Here is a 25649-nt window from a genome sequence, read left to right as displayed (position 1 = left end):
ACTTACCTTTCTTGTTTAGACTAGAGAGAACCAAGGTACTGAAGAACCTGATAAGAGGAGAAGACTCTTGTTTTCTTTTACCTTTTCTAAACTTTTATAGAACAAAAACTATTCTTTCATGTGAGTTTGCACACTTAAGAAGAGCATCTGGTGATTGGGTCAATTAGAACTCATGCTGAGAATCCAAGGAAGTCTGGTCACAAAGCACAGCTCCCTAGTGTCTTACAGGAAATCAGAAGCAGGTAACCCTTTCTAGAGCTTAGAGAGGATGGTAGCCTTTGATAAGTCAACGGGTAACACCACCATGCATGGAATATTTATACTTTAGGTTTTCCTCTCATCTCAATAAACAGCTATTTATTGAACACCTTCTGTTTACAAGAGCTTTGCTAGATGCTGTAGGGATCTATGAGCAGAATATTTTTCTGTTCTCAAAGAGTTGACCATTGAGTAAGAGACAAAGTCAGTGAAAGGTACCATTTGCAATCGGATAATAGAATAGAGATATCAATGAAGAGAGTCAGAATTACCCAAATTGCTTTTAAAAATCCACAGATGCCCAGACTCCACTCTAGACCTACTGGATCCAATTCTGATAAAAGTCACCAATAGACTCAGTGGGGGAAAATAATGAGGTAAAAAAAAATCTAACACAAATTCAATATCTCTAGATATTTGACCCTATAAAGATTTTAAAATAATTTTAATTGTAGTAAAATAGACATAACATATAATGTACCATTTTAACCATTTCTGAGTATACAGTTCAGTGGTATTAAGTATATTCACATTATTGTGCTATCATCACCACTATCTACGCATATAACTCTTTGCATCTTGCTAAACTGCACCCATTAAACAACTCTCCTTCTCTTCTCCCCCCAGCTCCCGGCACTCCCATTCTACTTTATGTCCCTATGAATTTGACTACTCTAAATACTCATGTAAGTTGGATCCCAAAACTTTAAGTGCCACATTTATTGTGACTATAATTTTTAAAGAGTCCTTTAAAAAGCAGGACAATACCCATTTCCCTGGGGGAGACCACGAACATACAGCTACAGGATGAATACAGAAAATGACAATCCTGATTATGATACCACCGAGTTCTTGGAGCTGAGAAAGAGATTTCTAGAAACCTAGATTTTAAAAATGCTTTATCTCAGGCCCTTAGATAGAAGCAAAGATGATGAACTCTGGAAAACTCAGACAAGTGGCTCAAGTAATTATGAAAACAACTTTTCTCAAAGAATGAATGTGAGAAGTTTGAATACAAATATCCTTCAAAACAGGAGTTTTAATCTCTATGCTATATTCCCAAAACCTAAATAGAGTGAGAAAATGCATCTTTAATTTTTCTTTTATATTAGATTAAGTCAGAAGGCACGATTTCACTCTTGACTTTGATAATTACAGAAATTGTAGTTTCAATATTCTTTAAAATACCTAAAATCAGGTTTATAACTTTCATTTGCCCTAGAAAATGAAGGCAAACAAACCACCATGATATTCATGTTGGAAATGAGAAAACCAAGGTCGTAGCAAGGAAGTAAAACCAAACAGAATCTCTCCCCATCCAAAAATAACCCCAAAACCTAGAATAAAAGATGACAAAATTATGACCAAACACACAAAAAATACTTCAGTAATCATAAATTTGAAAAGAAAAAATATAAACGATGGGAAAGCTAGCTTGGGCCCACATGCCTAACACCTCCTCTGCTGCACCCTCCTTTGCAATTGAGATAACCAGTGACAGCAGAACCTGGGGGTTCCAGGTAGGCTCGAGGCATAGGAAATGCAGAAAGTAGGAAGTTCTCAGAGGCCTCCTTGCTGCTGGTGAGTCTGCCTGAACAGCCCTGAGATTGCACAAATTCCAGACAGTGCAAGGCAATCCCCTTCATGAAGAGAAAATTTCTTCTAGCAAGCACCTCATAAATTCTGGAGATAGTAAACAAAGTTGTGTTAAAAAATTAATAATCTTGTAATGTACTATTTGGAAATGTAGGAACAGAGTGTGCAGTCAACTCAGCCAGAAGTGTTTGAATTAGCCTCAGAGACAGAAGCTTGTCTGTAAATATGAAATCAAATGGAGAATTGCAGGTGAGTGTTAGCAAGTGTGTTTTTTCCAGGGGCAGTCTCCACAACTGTGATCAACTCTGGTGTGGCACAGCCCTGCTATCAACAATATGTACTTTATATTCAGATTTCCTAGATTACAAGCAGTACAAGTTTCGTGGGGTCAAAAGCTCATATAATCTTTGAGATTCCTTCAAGAAAAAAAAGAACAAAAAATGTGATTATAAAGCTTATGAAAAAAGGAGTTACGGTAAATTTCAAATTTTATAAATTTGACAAATATTGCAGTCAAGATCTCCATTAAATAGTATGATAATTTTATTAATCACTGGCTGGTTTCTGTATTTTTTCTATAATTTTTTGGCTACTTACTCTCTGATTTCCTTTTGTAACATTTTTGGATGAAGTAAAATAGGAAGCTAATTGAGCCTTTGCTCTAACATGATTGACTAACATTGGTTTTATATTTGCTGATAATTTAGAAACATTTATGTTCACAACTTGTCATTGGTAATGCCATGCAATTTTTAAGATTGTTGTTAAATTTAGGAAAATTCCATCATATTCTTTTTGTATTTGAGATGTAACTTTTGGAAGAATTCTCCACAGATCGACCTCATAGCTTCATACAGGTAAAGCTTCATTTCTTCTTTTCTTTATTCCTGGTGTAAAATACCAGACATAACCTGTCCTGATTTGAGGTAAGTCGGCACAGCTAGTGGTAGGAATGTTCCTGGAAGTCATGCTCACATCTGGAGAACAAACAATAACCCGATACAGAAGTGGTTGCAAATCATGAACAAATCTTCCACTAACTAAACCAAATGCTACCCAATTCATCATCCCCTTAGTTAGACCCCAGACATACCAACAGCCACTGCAAAGTCAAACCAGTAAGAAAGAGTGAAGCAGATGGAGGGGAAGCTGGAGTGGAAAGAGACAGTAATCTTAACTGATTGCAGACAAGATACTTTACTGGTGCAAATTTTACAAAAATGTATGACCACATTAACATGTTTCAGAGTTTTGGAAGTAGTATAAGCAAGGGACCCTGAAGCTGAAGCTTCACTAGTTTCATGGTGAATTCACTTTCGCCTACATTCAAACCCTGCCTCTGCCTCTCTGCCTCTCACTAGGGACTCAGGCAAGTTGCTTTCTCACTTCGTCATCTTATCTGTAAAATGGGGAGGAAATACCTTCCTAGAAAAAGGCTTATTGTGAAGACTAAGTGTGATAGCACGCATGAAGGGTTAACATGAGGTGCTGTAACAAACAAACTCCAACATTTTAATGTCCAAAGAGCGAAAGTTTACGGCTCACACATCATCCCGATGTGGGAGTGTGTGGTCAGCAGGTGGCATTGCTCCAGGTGACAATGAGGTTCCCAGTCTCTTTCTGAGCTATGATCCTGCCATTCCTTAGGAGCTAGGGAGTCTGTACTTAAACCTTGTAAGGAGAAAGAAACAGTGGGCCAGGAACACTCACTTAAAACCCTAGTCCTGGAAGTGGCACATAAGACCCAGCTCATTGTATTGACGAGACTGAGCTCATGAGCACACCTGCATGTAAGAAAGGTTGGGAAATGCATTCCAGGTCAGCTGCCTCCCAGAATGGAGAGAAGAGTGTGCATTTTTGATGACAGCTAGTTGTCTTTGCCACAGTGCTTAGCCCAAGGCCAGGCAGGCAGGAGCAGATCAGGTGGCAATCAAAAAGATCAAGGGGACCCATGGACCCCAAAAAGCCATCCATCTAAGCTGGCGGTAGCACACTCAAATGCCTTTAAGGACCAATCAGTTTGCATAAATGAATGAGGCAGGCCAAGAGAAAGGAGAACAGCTCTGTAAGTGTGAGGACAGGCAGCAAGTGACACCAAGGAGACCACAGGGTGGGGCTAGGCCACCTGGAGACTGTAGACCTCATCTACAGATGACCAGTGATACTTCGGTCTGGGAAATTGTAGCCCTGTGGAAATAGTGGTTCATTTGGCCAGAGCATCTGAATTTTCAAGAGAAGCTGGAAATTTGGATTTTTAGGTAAATTTTTTCAATCAATAAATAGAGTCAGTTATCTATTGCATGGTTAAACAAACACACAAGTAATGCCCCAAACACTCATACCATTACTCATGATTCTGTGGGTGAGGAACTTGAGCAAGTGTGATAGGGCTGAACTGTGTCATGTGGTATTGCCTGGAGGATGACCTGAGGTGGCCTCCTGCACGGGACTGAGGACTAGCTGGGCACCAGAAATCAATCTTGGCACCACTATTTACTATGCATTGTTTTACAATGACTAACTCTATTTTACTTGACTTCTACTTTGTTATACAGCGTAGAAAATTAACCTGATGTGAAACTTCGAAGGTTTTGTGTCTCTAAAGAACATGCCACTGACAATCTGACATTACCTTCCTAGTCTTCTCCCTTCCTAGACTCTCGTCTTCCAGATCAGGGGTGGCCTATGGGAGCCAAATCCTCTGGCTGCCTGTTTTTGTGAATAATGTTTAACTGGAACACAGCCACACCCACCTGTTTGCATATTGTCTGTGGCTGCTTTCTCTACAAGGGAGAGGTGAGTGGTCATGACAAAGGTGGTATAATCTGCAAAGTCTAAAACGTTCACTATCCGGCCCTTTACAGAAAAAGCTTACCAGTCCCTGATCTTTCAATTACAATTGGAATTACCAATCATTGAGCAGGGACTCTGTGCCTGCCTTAATATCCATGATCTCATTTTATTTTCACAACACTGCAAGGTACATATGTTGCTCCTACTTTGTAGAGGAAGAAACTGAGGTTCAAGGAGAGCCGGTGACTCGCCCGAGGTTCCACAGGCAGTGAGTAGAGAATATGGAACTCCAAATCTGATGATCCCTCTAGCAGGCCACACTGCCACTGGAGTGGACCACATTGTACTGGCTGTAGTTGAGAGGGGTGGGAAGAAGAAAAGGTATCCTGATGTCAGTGGTGCCCCCTGTGTAGACACCTCTGGGTAGAGGATCTCTGTGGCTGGAAAGGAATATTGGAAATAATGGAATATTATTTCCATTAATGGAATATAATAATAATGAAAAAGAGCCAATACTGGAAAGGGCCTTGCTGGGTAGGAGTGGCCTCTCCTAAAGCTTGCCTGCCTCCCTATCAGCAGGCTGGATCACCCTGAACAAATGGCTTTATTTAAAGTGAGGTTTCAAACGGTGTCCAGGCAGGAATCTAGTATTCAAGTGTAAAGAGTTTGATTTTCAGCGCTTCTTGATGATTTCAGTCTTTAAGCATTTGTGTTGGTTGTAGAAGGTTATACTTTGTGAAAAGTAAAAGTAATTTATTTCTTTTTTAAGCCTAGGCACCTCTGCCTTTCCTAAAAGGAAAAAAAAGCCCCACAGAAAGAAGCCACACTGGGGTGACAAGATGTGGTCACGCCACAGCTCTTAAAGGAGGACTTCCAGCACCTGCCCCAGAGAGAAAGTCATGCTGCCCCTAAGCCAGCAGGGGGTAATGGGAGTGCCTCAGATGTCCAGCTCCTTTACTGCCCAGGGAATCCCACCTGCCAAGGGGCTGACTCACCTCCCTTCCTCTTCCTCCCTCCAAACTTCTGTGGCCAGTTTAGAGATCTGAGGGACCACAGTCAACTGAAGGGTGTGCAGCTTCTCTCCTCATCACCAGGCATTCCTTCACCGTAATCACATCTGTTTTTATGGGCAGTCATTGAGAAGAACAGTAAACCATTAGCTGCAGGCAGGTGGACAGGCCCAAATCCTCTTGCAAAAGCTTGCTCTGGAGCCCATCTTAAACCATATCTCTGCCTTGGGTGGGCTCAGGGAGAGCAGCCCAGAAGGGCTTTTTCTGGGGCATAGGGGAAGTGAAGGAGGTTTCTTTTGTTTTGAGTTTGGGACCAACGTTTGGGGCACTATCTGTATCACTATCTGTACCACATCTGGTCTGGTTGTCAGTGGCATGTTCTTCAGAGACACAAAATCTTTGAAGTTTCACATCAGGTTAATTTTCTATGCTGTATAACAAAATAGAAGTCGAGTAAAATACAGGTAGTCATTGTAAAACAATGCATCATAAACAGTGGTGCCAAGATTGATTTCAGGTGCCCAGGATCACTAAACTCCCCAGGGGCTTTAGCAGATACAGGAAGGAATGGGAATGAGACCTTGCCTGGGTGGCGAGATTTCTCTCATAGTGAAGGTATCAGAGCCCCATTCAGGACCTTTCCCATGTTCAATACCCTGCTATTCTTGGGCACAAAACGGAGGACTTATTCTTTTTTTTTTTTTTTTTGAGATGGAGTCTCACTCTGTCACCCAGGCTGGAGTGCAATGGTGCAATCTTGGCTTACTGCAACCTCCGCCTCCTGGGTTCAAGCCATTCTCCTGCCTCAGCCTCCTGAGTAGTTGGGATTACAGGTGCCTGCCACCACGCCTGGCTAATTTTTGCATTTTTAGTAGAGACGGGGTTTCACCATGTTGGTCAGGCTGGTCTTGAATTGCTGACCTCAAGTCATGCTCCTGCCTCGGCCTCCCAAAGTGCTGGGATTACAGGCATGAGCTGCCATGCCCGGCTGAGGACTTGTTCTTGTTTTCTTCCTTTGCCTTCCTCCCCAAAGCATGTCCCCACTGAGCTAGAGCACTCAGACAGGCCTGAGTAGAGAAAGACATTCCAGCCCCATCTCTTCTTTGTCTGTCTCTTTTTTTTGAAGGACTAGCACAGAGACTGCTGGAGCTTTCCTGCATGCTGTGTGATAAACCCACATGCTAGCCTAGGAGAGAAATACGTCTCTATGAGGATGTCAGGAAAGCAGCTTACACAAACTCAGCCTAGTGTCTTGCTAGCCAGTTTTAAACAGCACATGTGCCTAAAAATGTCTTGTTGGGATCCAGAAGCAGATAAAAAGGCATTGATGAAATTTAAGAAATCTGAGGCTGAAGTTCTTTTTATCTCGTGCTGCTGTTTAGGGAACTCAGTTTTACAAAGTAAGCCTTCATATAGAGTACTGTCGACTTCCCTACTATCATTTATAACCTGCATCTAGTTTTGTAATGTTACCCTCCTTCCCATTCCCTCCCACCACCGTTCCACTCTTGCATCTCTGGCTCTTTGTCACTATTTGTTCACAATAATGACACCTAAGGTAATAAAAGAATGTTCCTGCAGTCTTTCTTCTGGGCAGACTGGTGAAGTGTAAAGGGCTCTGGATGAGTGTCAGAAATCTGAATTCAGAGCCCTGCAACCTTGAGCAATTCATTTAACCTCTCTGGGATTCAACTAACTTGTGTCAATAAAGCAGTGGATTATCTCTAAAATCACTTGCAGCCCCCACCCCCCCCACCCCCCCCACACACACCAAATTAAGTAGGAGAATGAGAAATGTCTTCAAACAATGATAGGTAAAACCAAAATCAAATAATATGAAGAACTGAATGAAGCATTCAGACACCAGGGATCACAAAGGAGGAAATATTTGTCCACTATGGCATTCTATGAGCTGTGCGAATCTGATATTGATGGTCTCCAAGGGCAAGTTCACACTACCACTCACCACCAGTACAATTAAACCAATTTAGGAATATACAAAGCTACTAGGTAAGTCTAAATTTGGTGGAGAACAAGAAGTGAGGTGTTACATGCCCTCCACCCCGGAGAATGAACCAGATCCTGCTGTGAATGAATCCATTAATATTACTTTTTATGGGGGCAGAGGGAAGAGCCTTGCTCCTAAGATATTACAACTGTGCCTTGTTTCCTGATGAAGGCATGCATGGAAAGCTAATTAGTTCAGATCTATTCTCTAGGACTTCATGCTTGGCTTCTTTTTGCCTCAGCTACTTTTCTAAGAGATTGAGATGAGGCTGTTGTATCTGCAGATCTATGGAGAAGAACAGCACTAATCCATATGGACCATTAGAACAGCAAGACACCAGCTGTTTCCACTGATCAATGGTGGGTTGCAAATATGTCTATCAAGTTTACACAGCGACTGAACATTACACTTGAAGAATCAAATAAATATCATAATAGATATCAAAGAACTTTGCAATCTCAAAATGGCGTAAAGATGGTGGTCATTATTTGGAGCTATACAGTTAAAACCCCTCACTTTACAGACAAAGAAACTGAAACCCAGGGAAGGGAGTGATGTGCCTGAAGTCACCAGCAGGAGAGTGGCAAGAGCCACCCTGGGGGTTAGGGCTCAGGAGAGTGGCCAGAAAAACAGGCCAAGCTCTGACTAGGAGAGTACAATTTGCCTTTTTATCACCTTAAACATTTTGACTTAGAAGAATCTTAAAATGCTTTATTTGTGGCCCTGAGTGTGCTTGGAAGCTACAATTAAACTCTAAAAATTAAAACAAGCTAGAAAAGTAAAAATCCTTGATTGGCCAGAAATCATATGGAATGAGGAGTTTGGCCTAATTGAGGCCAAACTCAACGGATGATTTTTATCTTATGATTAAAAGCTTTCATTTTCGAGTGTCTGTTTTATGCCAGGGACTAGAGCAGGCATTTTATATGCATGGTCTTCATGTAATTTTCACACTAACCTTCAGGGTGGCCATGGGCTAGGAACTCCTAGCCCATTTCTTCTTTCATGTTAATTTATTTAAATTGGTTTCTCTTACATATAAGCAAAGATTACAAACTATATATCCTATTGTTACCCTGTGGGATGGCTAGCATTTCCATCTCACAGGAAGACAAAAACCACATACCCATAGCCACCCAGTGCAGATCTAGGCTTTGCACCCTGGCCAATAGGACCATAGCTCCCCCGCCTTGCAACACACACCCTCACACTTCCTCCGGGCTCTCCATTGGGAGGATGGCCTCCTGACATGGGCCCAAGGTACTGTCAACCACAATGGCCTCTTCCATGGGCAAAGAGAGGGACATCCAACCTAAGCCAAGCCACCAGCTCTGTCCTGACTTTGGGGCAAAACCCCACAAGGAGGACAGCAGGTGGGGCTGAGTCATTCTGATGAACAGACCCTCAAAAGACCGCCCCTGGATTCCTACTCCCAGACCCTTGAGCTATGCCCTTTGTCCCTCTGAAGGCTGTTTGTTCCACTGTCCTTCAATGCCCTCCTTCTAGTGTATAGAAGTATAGACGCTCCTAACCCATTCCTTCTTTTGCGTTATTTAATTTTTTTTAACTTAGAAGCAAATAATCCAAATTATGCATCATATCGTTACACAGGAATCCATTGTTTCATTTTTAACTATCAACCATTAAAAATAATTTCTAAAACCTTTAGCATCCACATATCGGCTTCATTACATACAATACTCTGAATATGTCAATATATTACTTAATGAGAAAATCTGGGGTGCCTCAAAGTGAATACAGAAGGCAGAGTAAATTGGCCTGCATCTTTACTGAGCCCAAGACACAAAGTGGAAGATACTTTGGGGGAAAGAGCATGTGATTCTTTTTCTTTTCTGCTAAATCCCTAACAAGAAACTTTGTGTTTTGCCACATGCTTTAAAATGTACAAATCCTTAATCAGGTATAGTAAGATATGCAGACATGGAAATGACAATTGTGAAAAAAGTTTTTATTCTCACGGATTCCTAGAAACAGGGGCATCCCGTACCATCCAGGGAGGCACCAGGGTGGGTCTGGAGGCAGAAGAACAAAATGGTATAAGCATGGCCTTTATTGTGGTTTCCGTGGAAAAGCAAGGTGGGGTAAATAACTCAGGTTTGTCTAATTTGAATAATGTTGGCAGGCTCAGCGATATAGGGGTGGTCTCTAGTTATCCAGTACCGGGCTCTTGGGTGATTCAGGGCCGTGGGAATATCAGCTTTGTGTGTGAGTTAGATAAAGGAGCTGGTTGGGGGTTTGAGCTCTAGATTGGTTGATTTTCATATCAAAGATGTGCTCACAGGCAAGTCATTTGTTATCTCGAGGAATTAGCTAACCCTGGGAGGGGCAGTCCCTCCTCAGGTCTGCAAGGCCCCAAGATGTTAAAGCAACACAAAATACAGAAAATAAAAAACATGATTCTATACCTCAGCCTGTGAAATCTCCTTGGTAACCTAAGCAGTCCTGCTATCACTCCCTAGGCGGGCCTTCCCCCAGTCCCCAGGGCTCCCCCTACTGTCCTCTTGCTTTTCTCTAGCTGGTGCCAAGAATGAGCTGCTGCCTTCCATCCACAAGGTCTCCATTGTTTTTACTTCTCACCATCCTCATTAATCTGCAACTCAGGAACCTGTTGAGGGTGGGGGAAGCACACAGTTCATGCAAGGCTATTTTTGTGTTAGGGAAGGGAGTTACAGTATCAAACAAGAGGGCAGTTAGAGGATCCTGCAGTCTCCTGCACCATCCCTGGTGTCACTGGATTGTATGTGGTGCTTGGTCCTGCTATGCCCAGCAGGCTGAACCTATTCCATGCATGGCTGAACCTATTCACTCACTGGTCTTTCTACTCCTTTCCAGGCAGGACTTTGCAGGCTGAGTTATCTCAGGTCTGCATAGCATTTGAGATTTTCCTAGACATGTGTGCACATTCTCTTTCACATATTCCTCCAGGTGGGCTGGAATGTAATTCTTGAATTTAAAAAGAAGAACGGGTTCTTTATTCTACAGGATTCCTTTGGTGGGTTTGACCACTTAACAGTACCTATAGCTGCTCCACACCCCTCCCCTTCATGAGGGACATCCAGATGAGCTCCACATGCCACAGACATTTGGTGAGCACCTGTGCTCTGTGCTATGTACTGTACTGAGTACTGAGGACATAGAGTTTGATAAAAACAGTCTCTGTCCTCAAGAACTCCAACACCAGGAGGGAAGCCAGGAAAGTAATCATTGTATTACTGTGGGCCACGTACCATATGAGAGATGTGAGGGGAAGAACTGACACACAGACTGCAGAGAGGGAAACTCTGGAAGCGCCCAAGAATCCCTTCTCTTCTGCTACACAGTGTGCCCAATGAGCCTGGTAAGGGTTGGCCAACTAAGGGGAGAGTTGCAATCCATCACTGATTCCTCACATTGTTATGAGTTCATGCAAAATTCATACAAGGACCTCAGCTCACTGCCATTATTGTTGATCAGCCAATGCATATGTATCAGTCACATCAACATCACTCATTCCCCCTCCAACAGGAACTATGTAATGAGAGGCCTCATTTAGCTGATGGGAACATGAGCTTGGCTTTCATCATGAAGCATCCACAGGCATTCTAAAGAAATCACTGGACCCTATGGGGAATTAATGTGAGAACACCACTAACTGATTTATTTTTCCAACTGGTTCCCTTAAATGCACGAGGATAACATCGACTGCTTGCCCTTCAGTGATTTTATTTTCCAGCCCCTTTGAGGAGGCGTGCATGGAGACATCAGTCATGCAGATTCCTTGGTTAATTCACAATCTAAGGCTGGAACTGCCTCAAAATAAGTGGGCTGGCAGCTGCCTCTGAAACTACATGGTCTCTGCCTAAAAGTACATTGGACAACCAGTCAGGGCCCCAGAGAGGTCCCGGGCAGGCAACAGTTTAGATTGCCCTTGATTCCTCTTCTCTGTTTTAAAGTTCAGAATCATTCTGGCTTGCATCATGCTTCTGCTTTCTTTTCCCACACCCTAAAGAAAGAAGATTCTTTGCTTGCTCTCTCACTCTTGCAGTTTTCTTCCTCCAGTCCTCTTAGTCCATTTTCCGCTGCTTAAAAACAGAATGCCTCAAACTGGGCAATTTATAAAGAAAAATAATTTATTTCATGCTGTTATGGAGGCTGAGAAGTCAAAGGTCAAGGGGCTGCACGAGGCAAGAAGCTTCTTGCTGGTGGGGTCTGCCTGTAGAGTCCTGAATTGGTGCAGGCCATCACAGAATGAAGGGGCTGAGCCTGCTAGCTCTGATCTCTCTTCCCTTTCTTATAAAACCAACAGTCCCTTTTCCATAATCACACATTAATCCATTAACCCATTGATCCATGAATCCACAAATGGACTAATCCATTCATGAGGGCAAAATCTTCATGACCCAATCACCTCTTAAAGGCCCCATCTCTCAATACTGTCACATTGAGGATTAAACATCCACATGAGCTTTGGAGGGGACAGATACTTGAATCGTAGCAAGACCTCTGTAAAATTGCCTGTCTATGGTCAGCTTCCCACAGCAAAATACAAGCTCCACAAGAGATTCATCTGCTTTGCAGGATCCCCAGCACCTTTGGAAGTGGCTAGCACACAATAGATATTTGCTAAATAACATGTGAATGAATAAATGAATGAATCTTCTTCACTCTTCAACTTCAGCTTGTCTCCATGGGGATAACTAGTTGCAAATCTTTTCCAAAATAAAATTCCCCCATCTCCAGTTGCCTGTTTTCATTTTCCTCTGCTGCCTGCTTACACAAAATGCTCGCAACAGAAGTCTTCTTTCTCTCTAAACCAGCATCCCCACCGGACCTTCCTATCTTTACCAGCAACACCATCACTCCTCCAATGGCTCCCATGCAAAACCTCTTCCTTCTGCCAACCATAGCTTGCTATAGAGCCTGCTTAGTTGCTCATTGCAACGTTTCCAGCCACCTTCCTTTAGAAAAAAAACAAAAAACCAATGCCAATCCTATGGTCTAATTCAGAGTCTCATTCCCTTGGACTTACCTGTTACATCAGCCTCATAACTGGTCTCATTGTTTTTCTAATTCATTGAACACTTCTCCAAATTGGCATTCCCAAAATTCTATGTTCATCTGCCTCTTCTCTAACCAAATCAAAAATCATCAACCACTCCCTACTGCCTACTGGTCTTTATCTTGGCATCCAGGGTCTCCCAGGTTTACCCCCTAATCATTTTATATAGTTTCACCTTGAATAATTCAAAGATAAGGACTTTACCTCTATCTAGCCTTCTTCTTGAATGTGGCTTACATCCTCCCCCATCAGGACTTAGGTTCTCTCCTACCCCCTGCCCCAGGAGTCTCTCTTCTCAACTCTGTCTAGTAAAATCTCGCCCAGCCTTCAAGCCCAGCCCAGATCACACCTCCTCCATGAAGCCTTCCCTGACCAGTTGAGCCCATAGCTCTCCCTGCCCCCCATCTGAATTCCTATAGCTTGTGTTGCTTATACCTCTCACTTGATCATAGCCTGAAGTCCTTAGTAATTTTTTCATGTGTTTTAGTCTTATCTCCTCAGCCAGCTGGTAAATTTCTTTTGAACAGGGCTCATGGCTCATGTTTTCTTATATTCCCTACAGCAGTTCAGCTTCCTGTTCCCCAACCCAGGCCTTGCAGAGAGGAAGAACTCAGTGGATATCGGTTGATTCTGAAGTAAGATAAGACGGAAATAAATGAACATCATGACAGGAATCACACTATGCATATTAGGGAATGGTATTTCCTTGGGGTATTTTTAAAGCATTCTCCCTCAATAAAATTGGATATTTTGAATGGTACCAATGTCACATATTAGGTGTGAAATACATTAGCTCACCTTAGGACTTACTTCACTGTTACTAACATACAGAAGAAAGAAAATTAGAGAACCTATTAAATTCTAGTAATGAAAGTTGGCCATCTGGAAATCAATCTTAACTTTTCATATTTAATGCACTTCATTTCAGCAATAACTCCATGGATTTGGCAATAAAAGGCTCACAGAGTAACTCTTTTGCAGTATTTGTTTTCAAATCAACACAAAGGCATTATTTACTCTGTTCTTATTCAAACAGGCTAAAATGCATTCACTTTGGATTTCAGGAAAAGTCCAATGTGACTCCGGACTTGAAAGCCCAGATTTGGCCCTTACCCACTCCCTCCCTCATCACCTTCGCCTCTTTCCAAGCCTGTCCCAAAGGCTGGCTCATCTGCTGAGGTCTGGGGAATATTCTGACAAATACAGTTTCCTGGATCTAGTCACAGACCTATGGCTCATGATCTCTCAGACTGAGGCCCGGGACTATGTTAAAAAGGCTCCCCTGGTGATTCTGATGAGGAATCAGCTTAAGGAACCCCTTTAGGTGTGAAGAGGCCAAGTGGCCTCTAAGACCCACGGAGTGGCCAAAGAGTCTCTGTTGACCTCAGCTCACAAGCACAGTCTCATTTTCGACTACTCGACTCTCTAAGCATACACTCGTGCTCACACACACACACATACACATGCTTGCAGATAGTGCCTTTTCACACTTGCACAGCTGCTCTACCTGCCTGGGTGTGCCCCTCCCCACCTTACCAGTTCACCCAGTCCTCCTACAAAACCTCCAGACTGCCCTGAGGTTGATCTGAGCCCTTGCTCCCTGCATCACCACTGCCTGTGTGGCTCTCTAGTTGGACATCTTCCCTTCTTTCCTTTACTGCGTTCAATGAACATCAGTGCAGCACCCCTTGTGTGCCAGGCTCTGGGACTGTGGGCACTCGGCACATGGAGCTGCACTGGCAAAGTCCCTGAGTCCCTGAGTTCAAGGAGCTTAGAATCTAACTGGAGAAACCAACCAGAAAACCCAAGATGAGCTTTATACTTTCAGTGTCCCTCACATGGGGCAGGCACAAGAAAATAGCATGTAAGTCAGACTCTGGAAGCAGAGCTTCCTGAAAGCCGGCTCTTCAGCTGAGGTTCTGTTCTGTATTGTATTGTAGGTTTGGGTTGTTTGCATGGAGGCAAACGCACAGTGTAAAGAGCCAAACTGTTCAAGATTTGTTGTAGAAAGCCTGTGATCTCTGTTTTTCTACCATTTCTTGTTCATCTGGGCAAGCCACGTTGACTCCCTTCTGCTGAGTGTTTTCATTTTCATCTTCATGTCTTTATATAGCAGATTTGAATTAACCTCTTTTTTTTTTTCAGTTTAAGGAATTTCTGAGGTGGAGTTTTGCTCTTGTTGCCCAGGCTGGAGTGCAATGGCACGATCTCGGCTTACCACAACCTCCGCCTCCCGGGTTCAAGCGATTCTCCTGCCTCAGCCTCCTGAGTAGCTGGGATTACAGGCATACACCACCACACCCAGCTAATTTTGTATTTTTTGTAGAGACGGGGTTTCTCCATGTTGGTCAGGCTGGTCTCAAACTCCCGACCTCAGGTGATCTGCCCTACTTCGGCCTCTCAAAGTGCTGGGATTACAGGTGTGAGCCACCGTGCCCAGCCAGTTTAAACCATTTTTAATTGACTTTACACTAGGGAAGACAGGACTTTAGTCCCTGCCCATGTGCGTCCTTCTATTTCCCATTCTCCCAGTAGAGCCGTATTGTTATTTTAATTGGATCAATATTCAGGGTTTACAATATTATGACATCATAACATAACTAAGTTGTTTATTCCCTGGAGTTGCTTTTTAAAAATTTGCATAGTGCACTATGTTCTTATTACTAATCTAAGATCAAACTCATAAACAATTGTCTGAATATCCTCACGAAAAGTTTAGATGCATTTGGTACTCTTTCAAGTTCATCTTCCTAAGGAAGCTCTTTCCCAGATCCTTCAGCTGTGCTCCAGGCTGGACCAGCAGCCCTGTGCACCCAGTACCCAGCTGTCGCCCTGGCATCTCCTTTTACCATCATTATCATGAATCCCCTCACCTCTCTCCTGCAGTGGATACTTCTTCTTATATCCATGATTTATGGCCCCATTTTGGTAGAGCACATTCTCTGATATTTTCCCAGAAAGGGTGTCTGGAATGTAAACTTTGAGACTTTGCATGTTTGGATATGTCTTTGTTTTAACCTGACACTTGATAGTTCAGCAGGTGTTTTAATTTGGGTTTCCTCCAAAGCAGATCCCAAGACAAGGAAGTTAGGGTAATTATTGTATTTAGGAGGCGATCCTGGGAGCATCAAGAGGAGAATGAGGAATTGAGACAGGGACAGGAAGGAACAGGTTACCATTGTGAGCAACTGGGCCTCAGTCTTGCTGGGGAACTCTGGGAGACTGCATAGAGCACACCTCAGAGATGCCTCACCTGAAGGGCAAGAGAGCCCATCCTCAGTTGAAGACTGTGGCTACTCCTGCTCCTGGGGCATTCACTTTCCTTCAGAGTGTCCCAAGCAAGTCCTCAGCCCAGTTACAGATGCTTGTCCTGGAAGCCATCAAGTCATCGTGCAGAGATTCAGGGAGTGCTGGGAATACAGGTGGACACTGACAACATCTGTTATGGAGACCATTTCCCTCTGGGATTTTTTTTTTTTTTTTGAGGCGGAGTCTCATTCTGTCACCCAGGCTGGAGTGCAGTGGCGCAGTCTCGGCTCACTGCAACCTCCGCCTCCCAAGTTCCGGCGATTCTCCCGCCTCAGCCTCCGGAGTAGCTGGGATTACAGGTGCGTGCCCCACGCCTGGCTAATTTTTTGTATTTTTAGTAGAGATGGGGTTTCACCATGTTGGCCATCCCTCTGGGATTTTTAAAGGTTCTTCCATTACTTTCTAACTTTAAGTGATGCTTTAGAGAGGCTAGAGCCCTTCTGGTTCCTGACCCTTCACATATGAACAGGCTTTACTCTCTGGAAGTTGTAAGATCTTTTTGTTCCTACTTTTCTGAAATGTTTACAATTATGTACAGTAGTGAGTGTCTATTTTCATCCATGGTGCTGAGCACTCAGTGGGCCCCTTCAGGTTCTGCTACATTTTCTTGAATAATTTCATAAAAAGATGGTTGCTTCCTGTTTTCTTCCTTTTCCCTTCCTAGACCTGTTATTGAGATGTTGCACCTCTAGGTTGGTCCTTGGGGTCTTATCCCTTCTTCCTTATTTTTGTTTGTCTTTTTACACTCTCCTTTCTGAGGTCTTCATCTTCCAAGTTTATAGTACATTTTATTTTTCTTATGTTTTAAATATCTAATGGTTTTGTTGTTGCACTGTTATTGTTGACAGAATATTCCTTCTAATGACATCTTGTTCTTATTTCACTGTTACAATGTCTTCTTTTGTATCTCTGAGGATACCTAGTACAGATTTTCTGAAATTTCCTTTTCCCTTCATAGCTTGTTTCTTCAAAGTTTGTTTTGTTTGTAATTCCATCTTCCATGTTAGAGGATTTCCTCAGCTGCCTGGCCATCCCTAGTTGTCTGTTTATATTTAAAAGTGGGGGACTGGAGCCTCTGAGCATGTGTGTGGAGCTGGTTGATTGCAGACTTCAAAGCTGTGAACTGGTGGGACCTTTTATTTGTAGAATCTCTGATGAACGGATATTTAGGTCTCTCCTCATTTTCTGCTTTGTTATGAGGATTGCGGGGAGGCAGGTTCCTAATCACCAGCATTATGGGGTCAACTTGGGGAAGAGGGCTGGACGCTTGGCATTCAGCATTCAGTGCTTATTTTTTGTATTTTGGGTATGGCACTCCTGTGCCCAACCATTCGTGAAATCCTGTTTTATCCTCTCCAGAGGGAGGGAAAACTAGTCTTCCAGAAGGGAGAGGAGAAACCTGGGAACCAATCACTTCTGATGCCACTTTTTCCTCGTTCTTATTTTAGTTCCTTCCCTTAACGTCCACTTACAGATATACCATTGCAGTAATTCCAGGTCCTTTAGGGTATTCTGGAAAGCAAGTTGGCTTCAGTCTTTCCATTGCAGGTTTGGGATCCAAATTAGTGTTTTTACCCTTGTCTATCTGCTTCCCAGCTTCCAAATTTTTATTGCTATTTTCATCTCTCTCATCCTCCCTGTCCTTGAGGGTTTATATTTTCAAAATATCCCTTTTCTGTCATTTTAGTGTTGTTTCAAGAGGGAATAGTCATAGATGCATGTCAAAAACTCACTATATTTACCCAGAAGCTTAATCTGAATTACAGTATAAGAGGAATGAGTCTCATTTTTATTCCAAATTCCTCTGTCAGGGGCTCAATAATGTTCCTAAAATAATAATACAATGCTTGTTTATAGAGGAAATGAAGAAACAAATGAATAAATGAGGCATGGCTCAGCTGCTTCCTTGTGTCATGGATCCTAGGGCTCCTTAGAGGCCCTTCAATGAGGCTGATGAGAGCTCCAGAGAGCAGGGACCATCTCTTCCCCTTGTTCTTCACACCTCCTCTGGACAATGACTTGTTATGTGTTGGTTGTGTGAACGTGAGTGTCTTCACCTTGGTGTTGTCATTATTTATTGAAAGATCTGTTAAATGGCATAAATGTCTTTGAAATATTCACTTAAAAAAGAAAAAAAAATGAATTATTCCCTAACATGAGGAGACCAAGCATTTTCTGGTGTAAACATCCCTCTCTTGCCCTGAGTCAGGGCAAGTACCAGCTAAGGTCATGGGGTCAGTCAACAAGTGGTTCTCAGGGATACCAAAGTTGCTACCCATCCCCAGACCCCTCTTCCTTGATTTGCCACAGTGCCTCGATGTGCCTCATGAAAACCACTTCTCCATTGTTGCATGCCTAGAAGGTACCTGTGAGCAATCAAAGATTCCATCTCTTCTGGGATGACCCATTAAGAAACTGGCCTCCACCAACAGAGCAACACAACCACTATTGTACCAATTATCTCAATACCTATGGACACGTGTGTCTCAGGCTAGCTCAGTGTTCTCAAAAATCTGGTTCCTAGATCAGCAGCATCAGTATCACCTAGGGAGTTGTTAGAAATGCAAATGATCAGACCTGACTCCCTGTCAATTGAATCAAAAACTCTGGAGTCCAAGAGTTTGTGTTTGAACAAATCCTCCAGGTAATTCAGATGTACACTTAGTGAGAATCACTGGTCTGCAGCATTAGTCTCTGCAAGGCAAGGACCACATTTTATTTCTTTGTGTCCTTCAATAGGTCTAGCACTACAGGTGTTCATATGTTTGCACAATTAAATTGTATGAGTAAGATTAACATATTAAGTATTAACCAAATGGAACCCTGAAAGGGTGAGTCATAAAACCCAGGTGACTATTGATGTAAGCAAAGCAGGGAAGTAAGAATTGAGGCACATTCTTCAGAAAGAGGGTATTGAGAGGTATGGATTGGGGGGCAGGAAATGACAAGGGGAGTGGAGGATGGCAATGGCAAGAACAAAGTTAGCCTGTTAACAGTTTCACCTGAGATGTCCCAGAACATCTGTAAGATTTTGGTTTGACCTTGTTAATAAAGTATGACACAGATGGAGAGAAGAGAAAAAAAAAACAAAACTATGCACCACGCATTTCCTATTTTCTCCTTTCTATTTTAGGAAGAAAGGAAATAGACTCATTTGTGCTATAACAAGTACATAAAGATAAAGCAGCCGTGCACTCACCTGGGCTCCCTGACAACTGCTGTCTGTGGAGTTGACCCCATTTCTTGCCAGGTTGCAGGTTGATCATGGTGGCCTCTGGACCCAGCTTTTTATACAGTCTACATCCAGTGGCTGATGAGTGCTCTGATCCATCACCATCTGTCTTTAATGTCCTTCAGCTGTCTGTGGACATTTATTATCGATGGCCCTGGGCAGGCAGCAGGTTGAGCTACAGAGAAACAAGTAGAGGATATGGCAAAGGACCTACAAAGGGGTTCAGGCTTGTAAAGAGTATGATCAAATATCAGAGCTGATTATTCACCTGCTGTAGTCATCAGAGAAGTGTTTGCAACTCAGTTCCTTCATGGTTTATTTCAATTCTCATTTGGACATCACATCTGAAAGCTGGGAACAAACAACCCATTGGTCCTTTACTGTACCCATTAAGTATACAAAGAAACAGGAATCAGTATTTCAAAGCTAATAATGATAATTATAATCCTAGCTGAAATTCAGGTGAACAGCTACTAAGCACCAACCACAGGTGTTTTACATCCCTTTCCTCACTTCACCTTCACAAAATGACAAGATTGTCTTCAGTTGAAGACCCTTGCCAAGGTCACAGGTGTAGAAAGTGGAAAAAAATAGATTGGATTTAATGATGGAATCACAACAGTCATTTCCCGAGCATGTGCTATCTGGGGAAAATCATAGGGTGGTGGTTAAAGAGCCTGAGCTCTGAAGGGTTCAAATTCTAGGTCTCTTAGCCACTCTATGCCTTGGTTTTCTTGTGAGTGAAGTACATATCTCATATGGAAATTGCTAGGATTAAGTGAGTTATATCAAAAGCACATAGAAAGTACTCAGTAAATAGCAGCTATTGTTATGTGCAGTGAGATCTTGAATTCACTATCTTCTTAATCTCCACAATAACTTTATGATGCAGGTAATTTATTATCCCCATTTTTCTGATAAGGAAGCTGAGGTCTAACTAGGGAGCAAGGCTAAATGTCAAGACCACGTAGCTGGGAGGAGCGAGAGCCAAGCCCCAGCTCCTAATGAAGCTTTTTCCATCTCACATCACCAACCTCCCTCATAAAGAACCTTATGCACAATCAAATGCAAACAAAGATACTTTCAGAAAGTTCATTATTGTGTTAGTTTAGGTCCTCCGAGGAGCGGGTATCAACACAGGATGGATGTGGAAGAGATTTATTGCGGGGGAAATGGGAGGCGGCGGCGGGAAGCTGGAGGAGCCTAGCAGAGCTGAGGGATCAGATGCAGGTCTGGTTTGAGTGGAGGATGCAGGGAAGGACCGAGGCAGGCTGGGGAGAGTCTTAGAGGGCAGAGTCCTTCTAAGACATTGGCAAAGCTCAGGGGGTGCCCTCGAGCCCAAGTCTGTTTTCGGAGGATTCTTGTTTCTCCCGAATGAACTTTCCTTAGAATTCCTACCAAGCCCAGTCATTGGCCGTGAGCAGCGTGTGGAGCGTGATGCTAATGGAGGGATGGGCCTCAGCTGAGACCGGCACCAGCTATGCTTCTAGAAGCTGGGGATCTGAGAGGAGCACTGTCAAGGCCGTCATAATTACCAACTGGAATACCTGGCAAAATATTCTGTGGGAAGACATTCAACTCTAAGGAATATTTTGGTGTCATGTTTTATAAATCAAGAGGTTAGTTCTTTAGTAAAAGAAAAGGCTACTTTTTATTTTTATTTTTATTTTTGTGTGTACGTGTGTGTGACAGAGTTTCAAAAAAACTCCTCTGTCTCCCAGGCTGGAGTGCAATGGCGTGATCTTGGCTCACTGCAACCTCCGCCTCCTGGGTTCAAGCGATTCTCCTGCCTCAGGCTCCAGAGTAGCTGGGATTACAGGCGCATGCCACCACGTCTGGCTAATTTTTTGTATTTTTAGTAGAGACAGGGTTTCACTATGTTGATCAGGCTGGTCTTGAACTCCTGACCTCAGATGATCCGCCCGCCTCGGCCTCCCAGAGTGCTGGGATTACGGGCCTGAGCCACCGTGCCTGGCAGAGAAAAGACTACTTTTTACACAACAAAGACCTCTTCCTCCAGGTTGGCCTCCTAAGAAATGCAGGCCAAGGCAGGTGCCTCTGAGTTGCTGGAATCTGGCTGGCCTCCGGCCCGGTCCTGCGGTTGCTCATTTCTGCCTGTACTAGTCTCGCCTCCTTCTCTGACTTCAGTAACCCCTGTTCTCCTCCTTCTTTGAAATTCTTTGGTGCTTTCTGACTATTCCAAGGTTGTTTTAAGCTTCTAAGAAAAATGTCCTGATTCCCAAGGTGACCTAAAGATCTACAGGAGTTTTCTGGATTCCTTGAGGGGGTTCCCTGGGAAAGTTAAATATCAGGTGTTTTGTGATGTTACTGAATATTTTATTTTCAGATGTGTGGGAGTGCATCATTTCTAAATCCATTCCTTCCCTTCAAATCACAACTTCCTCCTCACCCTCAGGCAGTGCAACTGTTCCGAAGTACAGTCCAGGAATGAGAAGTGGAGTCAAATGAATACTGTGGGTGGGGAGATGATTCCATTTGTTCTACCCTAAGGTGGCTAAAGAACATACAACAGAAGTATAAATTGTACTACAAAGCCAGAGTATCTAATCTGACCCGTGCTTATTACCTTAATTTTTACTTAGAAATTATTATTTTGGGTGGACTTTAACCTGGATCATGGCTGCAAAACGGTATAAATTGTGCTTTGTTATCATTCATCACTCATGTCATTACAACTTTTCTTCTTGATTTGGTTCAGTTCTTTATGTTCTTTTAATGCAAGTTTTCATGACTTCATGGGAGAAACAAGTTCCTGTGCTCAGTCAGTTATTGGATACACACACTGAATTTCTTCTTGCTGACCTCTAAACACTGCAACAGGTCTCCTCATCGACACTGTAGGTTACTTAGCATAATGACTAGCATATGGTAAGTGTTTTAATAATCCTTTGTTGGACTGAAACAATATTCCTCTTCCAGGGACGGAGGCCCATGGTTTTCAGTGAGTCACCAAGCCTTGTCCTCATGGAGGTCAACCCTTTCCTGGACAGAGAGGCCAATAACCCAGCAGTTTCAGTTAAGATAATTAAGTGCAACCAGAGAAGTATCCTCTGGGTGCTAACTCAAATGTGTCCCCTGTGAATGGATGCTGGGAGGTGGGAGACTTCACAGAGGCTTTCAAGAGTAAGCTACCCTGTGCTAAACACAAACAGGCAGGAGAAGGGATTGTCCCTGTGTGTTTGGCCTGCCTCTGTTAAGCTTGTGAAGATACCAAGCTCACCCCCTGCTTCGTTCTTTCCTGTTCTCCCTTTTCCAAAGGGCCCTTCCACCCATCCACTGAGCCAGTCCCAACCATCCTGCAAAACCCAATTCTTGTCCACTTTGTTATTTATAACAGTAATAAAATAGTAAGTTTCTATGTGTTAGCCACTATACTCAGTGTCCTCCATGCACAATCTCATTTCAGCCTAATAGCAGGATCGTTATTTTCCCCCTTTTGCGGATGATAAAACGGAGGCTCGGATTGATTCAGTAACTTTCCCAAGGTCATGCAGCTGGTCAGTTATGGAACCTGGCCTTGAACCAAAGGCTGTCTCACAGGTGCCCCTCAGCCCATCCATCCCATCCTCTGTCCAGGAAGAACTTCTCCCACACTCCTGCTCTCACGAATTCTTATTCTGTCTGAACAATTATGGTTCTCACAGTCTGTGTGCAACAATACGAATTTTACATTTGCTTGTGGTTTTTGCTGCTGCTTAAAATTTCATATCCCTAGTGGAGCAGCAAACTCTCGCACACTGCTAGTGGGATATAAATTGTTATGACCACTTCTATAAACACTTTGGCAGCATCCATATACCTTATGACTCAGCAATTCAACCCATAGGTATTAATCTAAGGGGGGAAAAAAAAAACGTTTGCCTACACAATGCCTGGTAAAAGGCTATTCATAGTTTATTCATGATAACCCTAAGCTGGAAACAACCCAAATGCCTGTCAACAAGCAAATACAGTACTATACCAATAATGAGCACAAATAAACTACAACCACATACAGCAATATGAGTGAACCCCACAAACATGCTGAGGAAAAAAAGCCAGACAGAAAATAGTACCAATGTATAATTCTATTTTCATATGAGCAAAACGCCAAAAGTAATCTATGCTAATTAATATAGGGATAATGGCTAGCTTTGGAAGAAGGTAGAGACTTCAAGGGAATATGAGGGAGAATTCAAAGAAGCTGGTGTTATGTTCCTTGATTTTGGAACTTGTTGCAAGAGTGTTTTCAGTTTGAAAGTTATATAAGCTGCACACTTAGGATATGTGTATGTAAAGTATAGGTTACAGATACATATCCTATGTGTATGTATGTAAATTATAGGTTAATAAAAAGTTAAAGCAAAATCAAAGGAAATTTTATATCCTTTTCTGGAAAACAACTGGCTTAATGACTGAGACCATAGGTTATACCTTTCTATCCCTCTTTTTCTTTTTTGAATGTATAAGTTGGAGGTGTCCCAAACCTATCAATGATCAACTCTTTCTATATTTGAAATCATTTGTTTTTCACAAAAATGAATGAATGAATTATTTCTACAATTTTGTAGAAATAATTGCTTATTTTTAAGTTGGGTGTGCGTATGTTGACAAAAATAGTCAAAGCCTGTAAAATATTTTAAGATATTTATTCTAAGCCAAATATGAGTGACCAATGGCCTGTGACACAGTCCCAGGAGATCCTGAAAACATGTGCCCAAGATGATTAAGCTACAGCTCAGTTTTATATATTTTAGGGAGACATAAGACACAAATCAATACCCAGAAGATGTACATTGCTTTGTTCCAGAAAGGCAGAACAACTGGAAGTGGGGGCTTCCGGGTCATAGGTGGATTCAAAGATTTTCTGATTGGTAGTTGTTTGAAAGAATTATTATATAAAGACCTATAATCAATATAAAGGAGTGTCTGGGTTAAGATAAGGGGTTTTGGGCCAGGTATGGTGGCTCATGCCTGTAATCCCAGCACGTTGGATGGCTGAAGCAGGTGGATCACTCAAGCTCAGTAGTTCAAGACCAGCCTAGACAACATAGCAAAACCCACCTTTACAAAAAATACAAAAATTAGCTGGGCATGGTGGTGTGCACCTGTAGTTCCAGCTACTTAGGAGGGTAAGTAGGCAGGATGGCTTGAGCCCAGGAGATGGAGGTTGCAGTGAGCAGAGATTGTGCCACTGCATTCCATCCTGGACAGTAGAACCAGAGTTTGTCAAAAAAAAAAAAAAAAATTAGGGGTTTCAGAGACTAAGGTTTTATCATATAGATGGAGCCTTCAAGTAGCAGGCTTCAGAGCTCTTTTCAGACCTAAAAAGGGGCCAGAGTCTTAGTTAATTCCCTCTTGCATCAGGGAAATGACCTGGAAAGAAATGGGGATTCTCTACAGAATGTAGATTTTCCCCCACAAGAGTCATCTTTGCAGGGCCATTTCAAAATATGTCAAAGAATATAATTTGGGGTAAAATAGTTTGATTTATTTTCAGGGCCTGCTATCTGTGATGTAATGCTATACTAGAGTCAGGCTGGAATTTGGTATCTTATTGCTAAAAAAAAGGCTGTTTTGTTAGTCTTAAGATCTCTGTTTTACTGTTAATACTGGTCAACTGTGCCTGAATTCCAAAGGGAGGAAGGTATAATGAAGAATGTTCAACCTCCACTTCTCATCATGGCCTGAACTAGCTTTTCAGGTTAACTTTAGAATGCCCTGGGCCAAGGAGAAGGTCCATCAGTTGGTTGAAGGGCTTAGAATTTTACTTTTGGTTTATACATATATTAAAATTTGGTTCTTTCTTTCTATAAAATTATGGAGCCAACTCAATTCCATTTGTGATTCTATCGGATTCTGACTGTCCTGAGTGTTATGCCTCAGAGATCTCCACTCTCATTAGTGTCCATTCAGGTTAGGAAAGTTCCCTCCCATTGCTACAATAGAATCTTAGTTCTAATTACAAGGCTTATTTAGAACTATAATTACTTTTAATATCTCAAATCCTTTGGAGATACAAAATTATTTGTTGTCAGCTGAACTCTAAGACTCTAATATATATATAATTATCCTTATGTCATAAGAATATTTCAATGAAGCTCCAATTCCCTTAAAGAATCTATATGCAGATGTCCCCATGGATAAAAAAACCTATTGACTCCCTTCATTTTTGATATCATGTGTTTTTTTCTAGCACTTCCATTTAACTCTATCTTTTTTCATCTCACTGCTGAAATTCTCCATCTGTTCATGCATGATATCTACCTTTTCTATTACTCTTTTAACTTATTAATCGTAATTCTTATGGTCTCTATCTCAAAGTCTCAACATCTGAATCATCCCTGAGTCTGTTTCTGTTGATCGCCTTTGTCTCTTAACAAT

This window comes from Pongo pygmaeus, chromosome 8 (assembly GCF_028885625.2).
Source record: "Pongo pygmaeus isolate AG05252 chromosome 8, NHGRI_mPonPyg2-v2.0_pri, whole genome shotgun sequence".
NCBI lineage: Eukaryota > Metazoa > Chordata > Mammalia > Primates > Hominidae > Pongo > Pongo pygmaeus.
The sequence above is the reverse complement of the archived record's forward strand: the minus strand, read 5'-3'. Positions refer to the sequence as shown.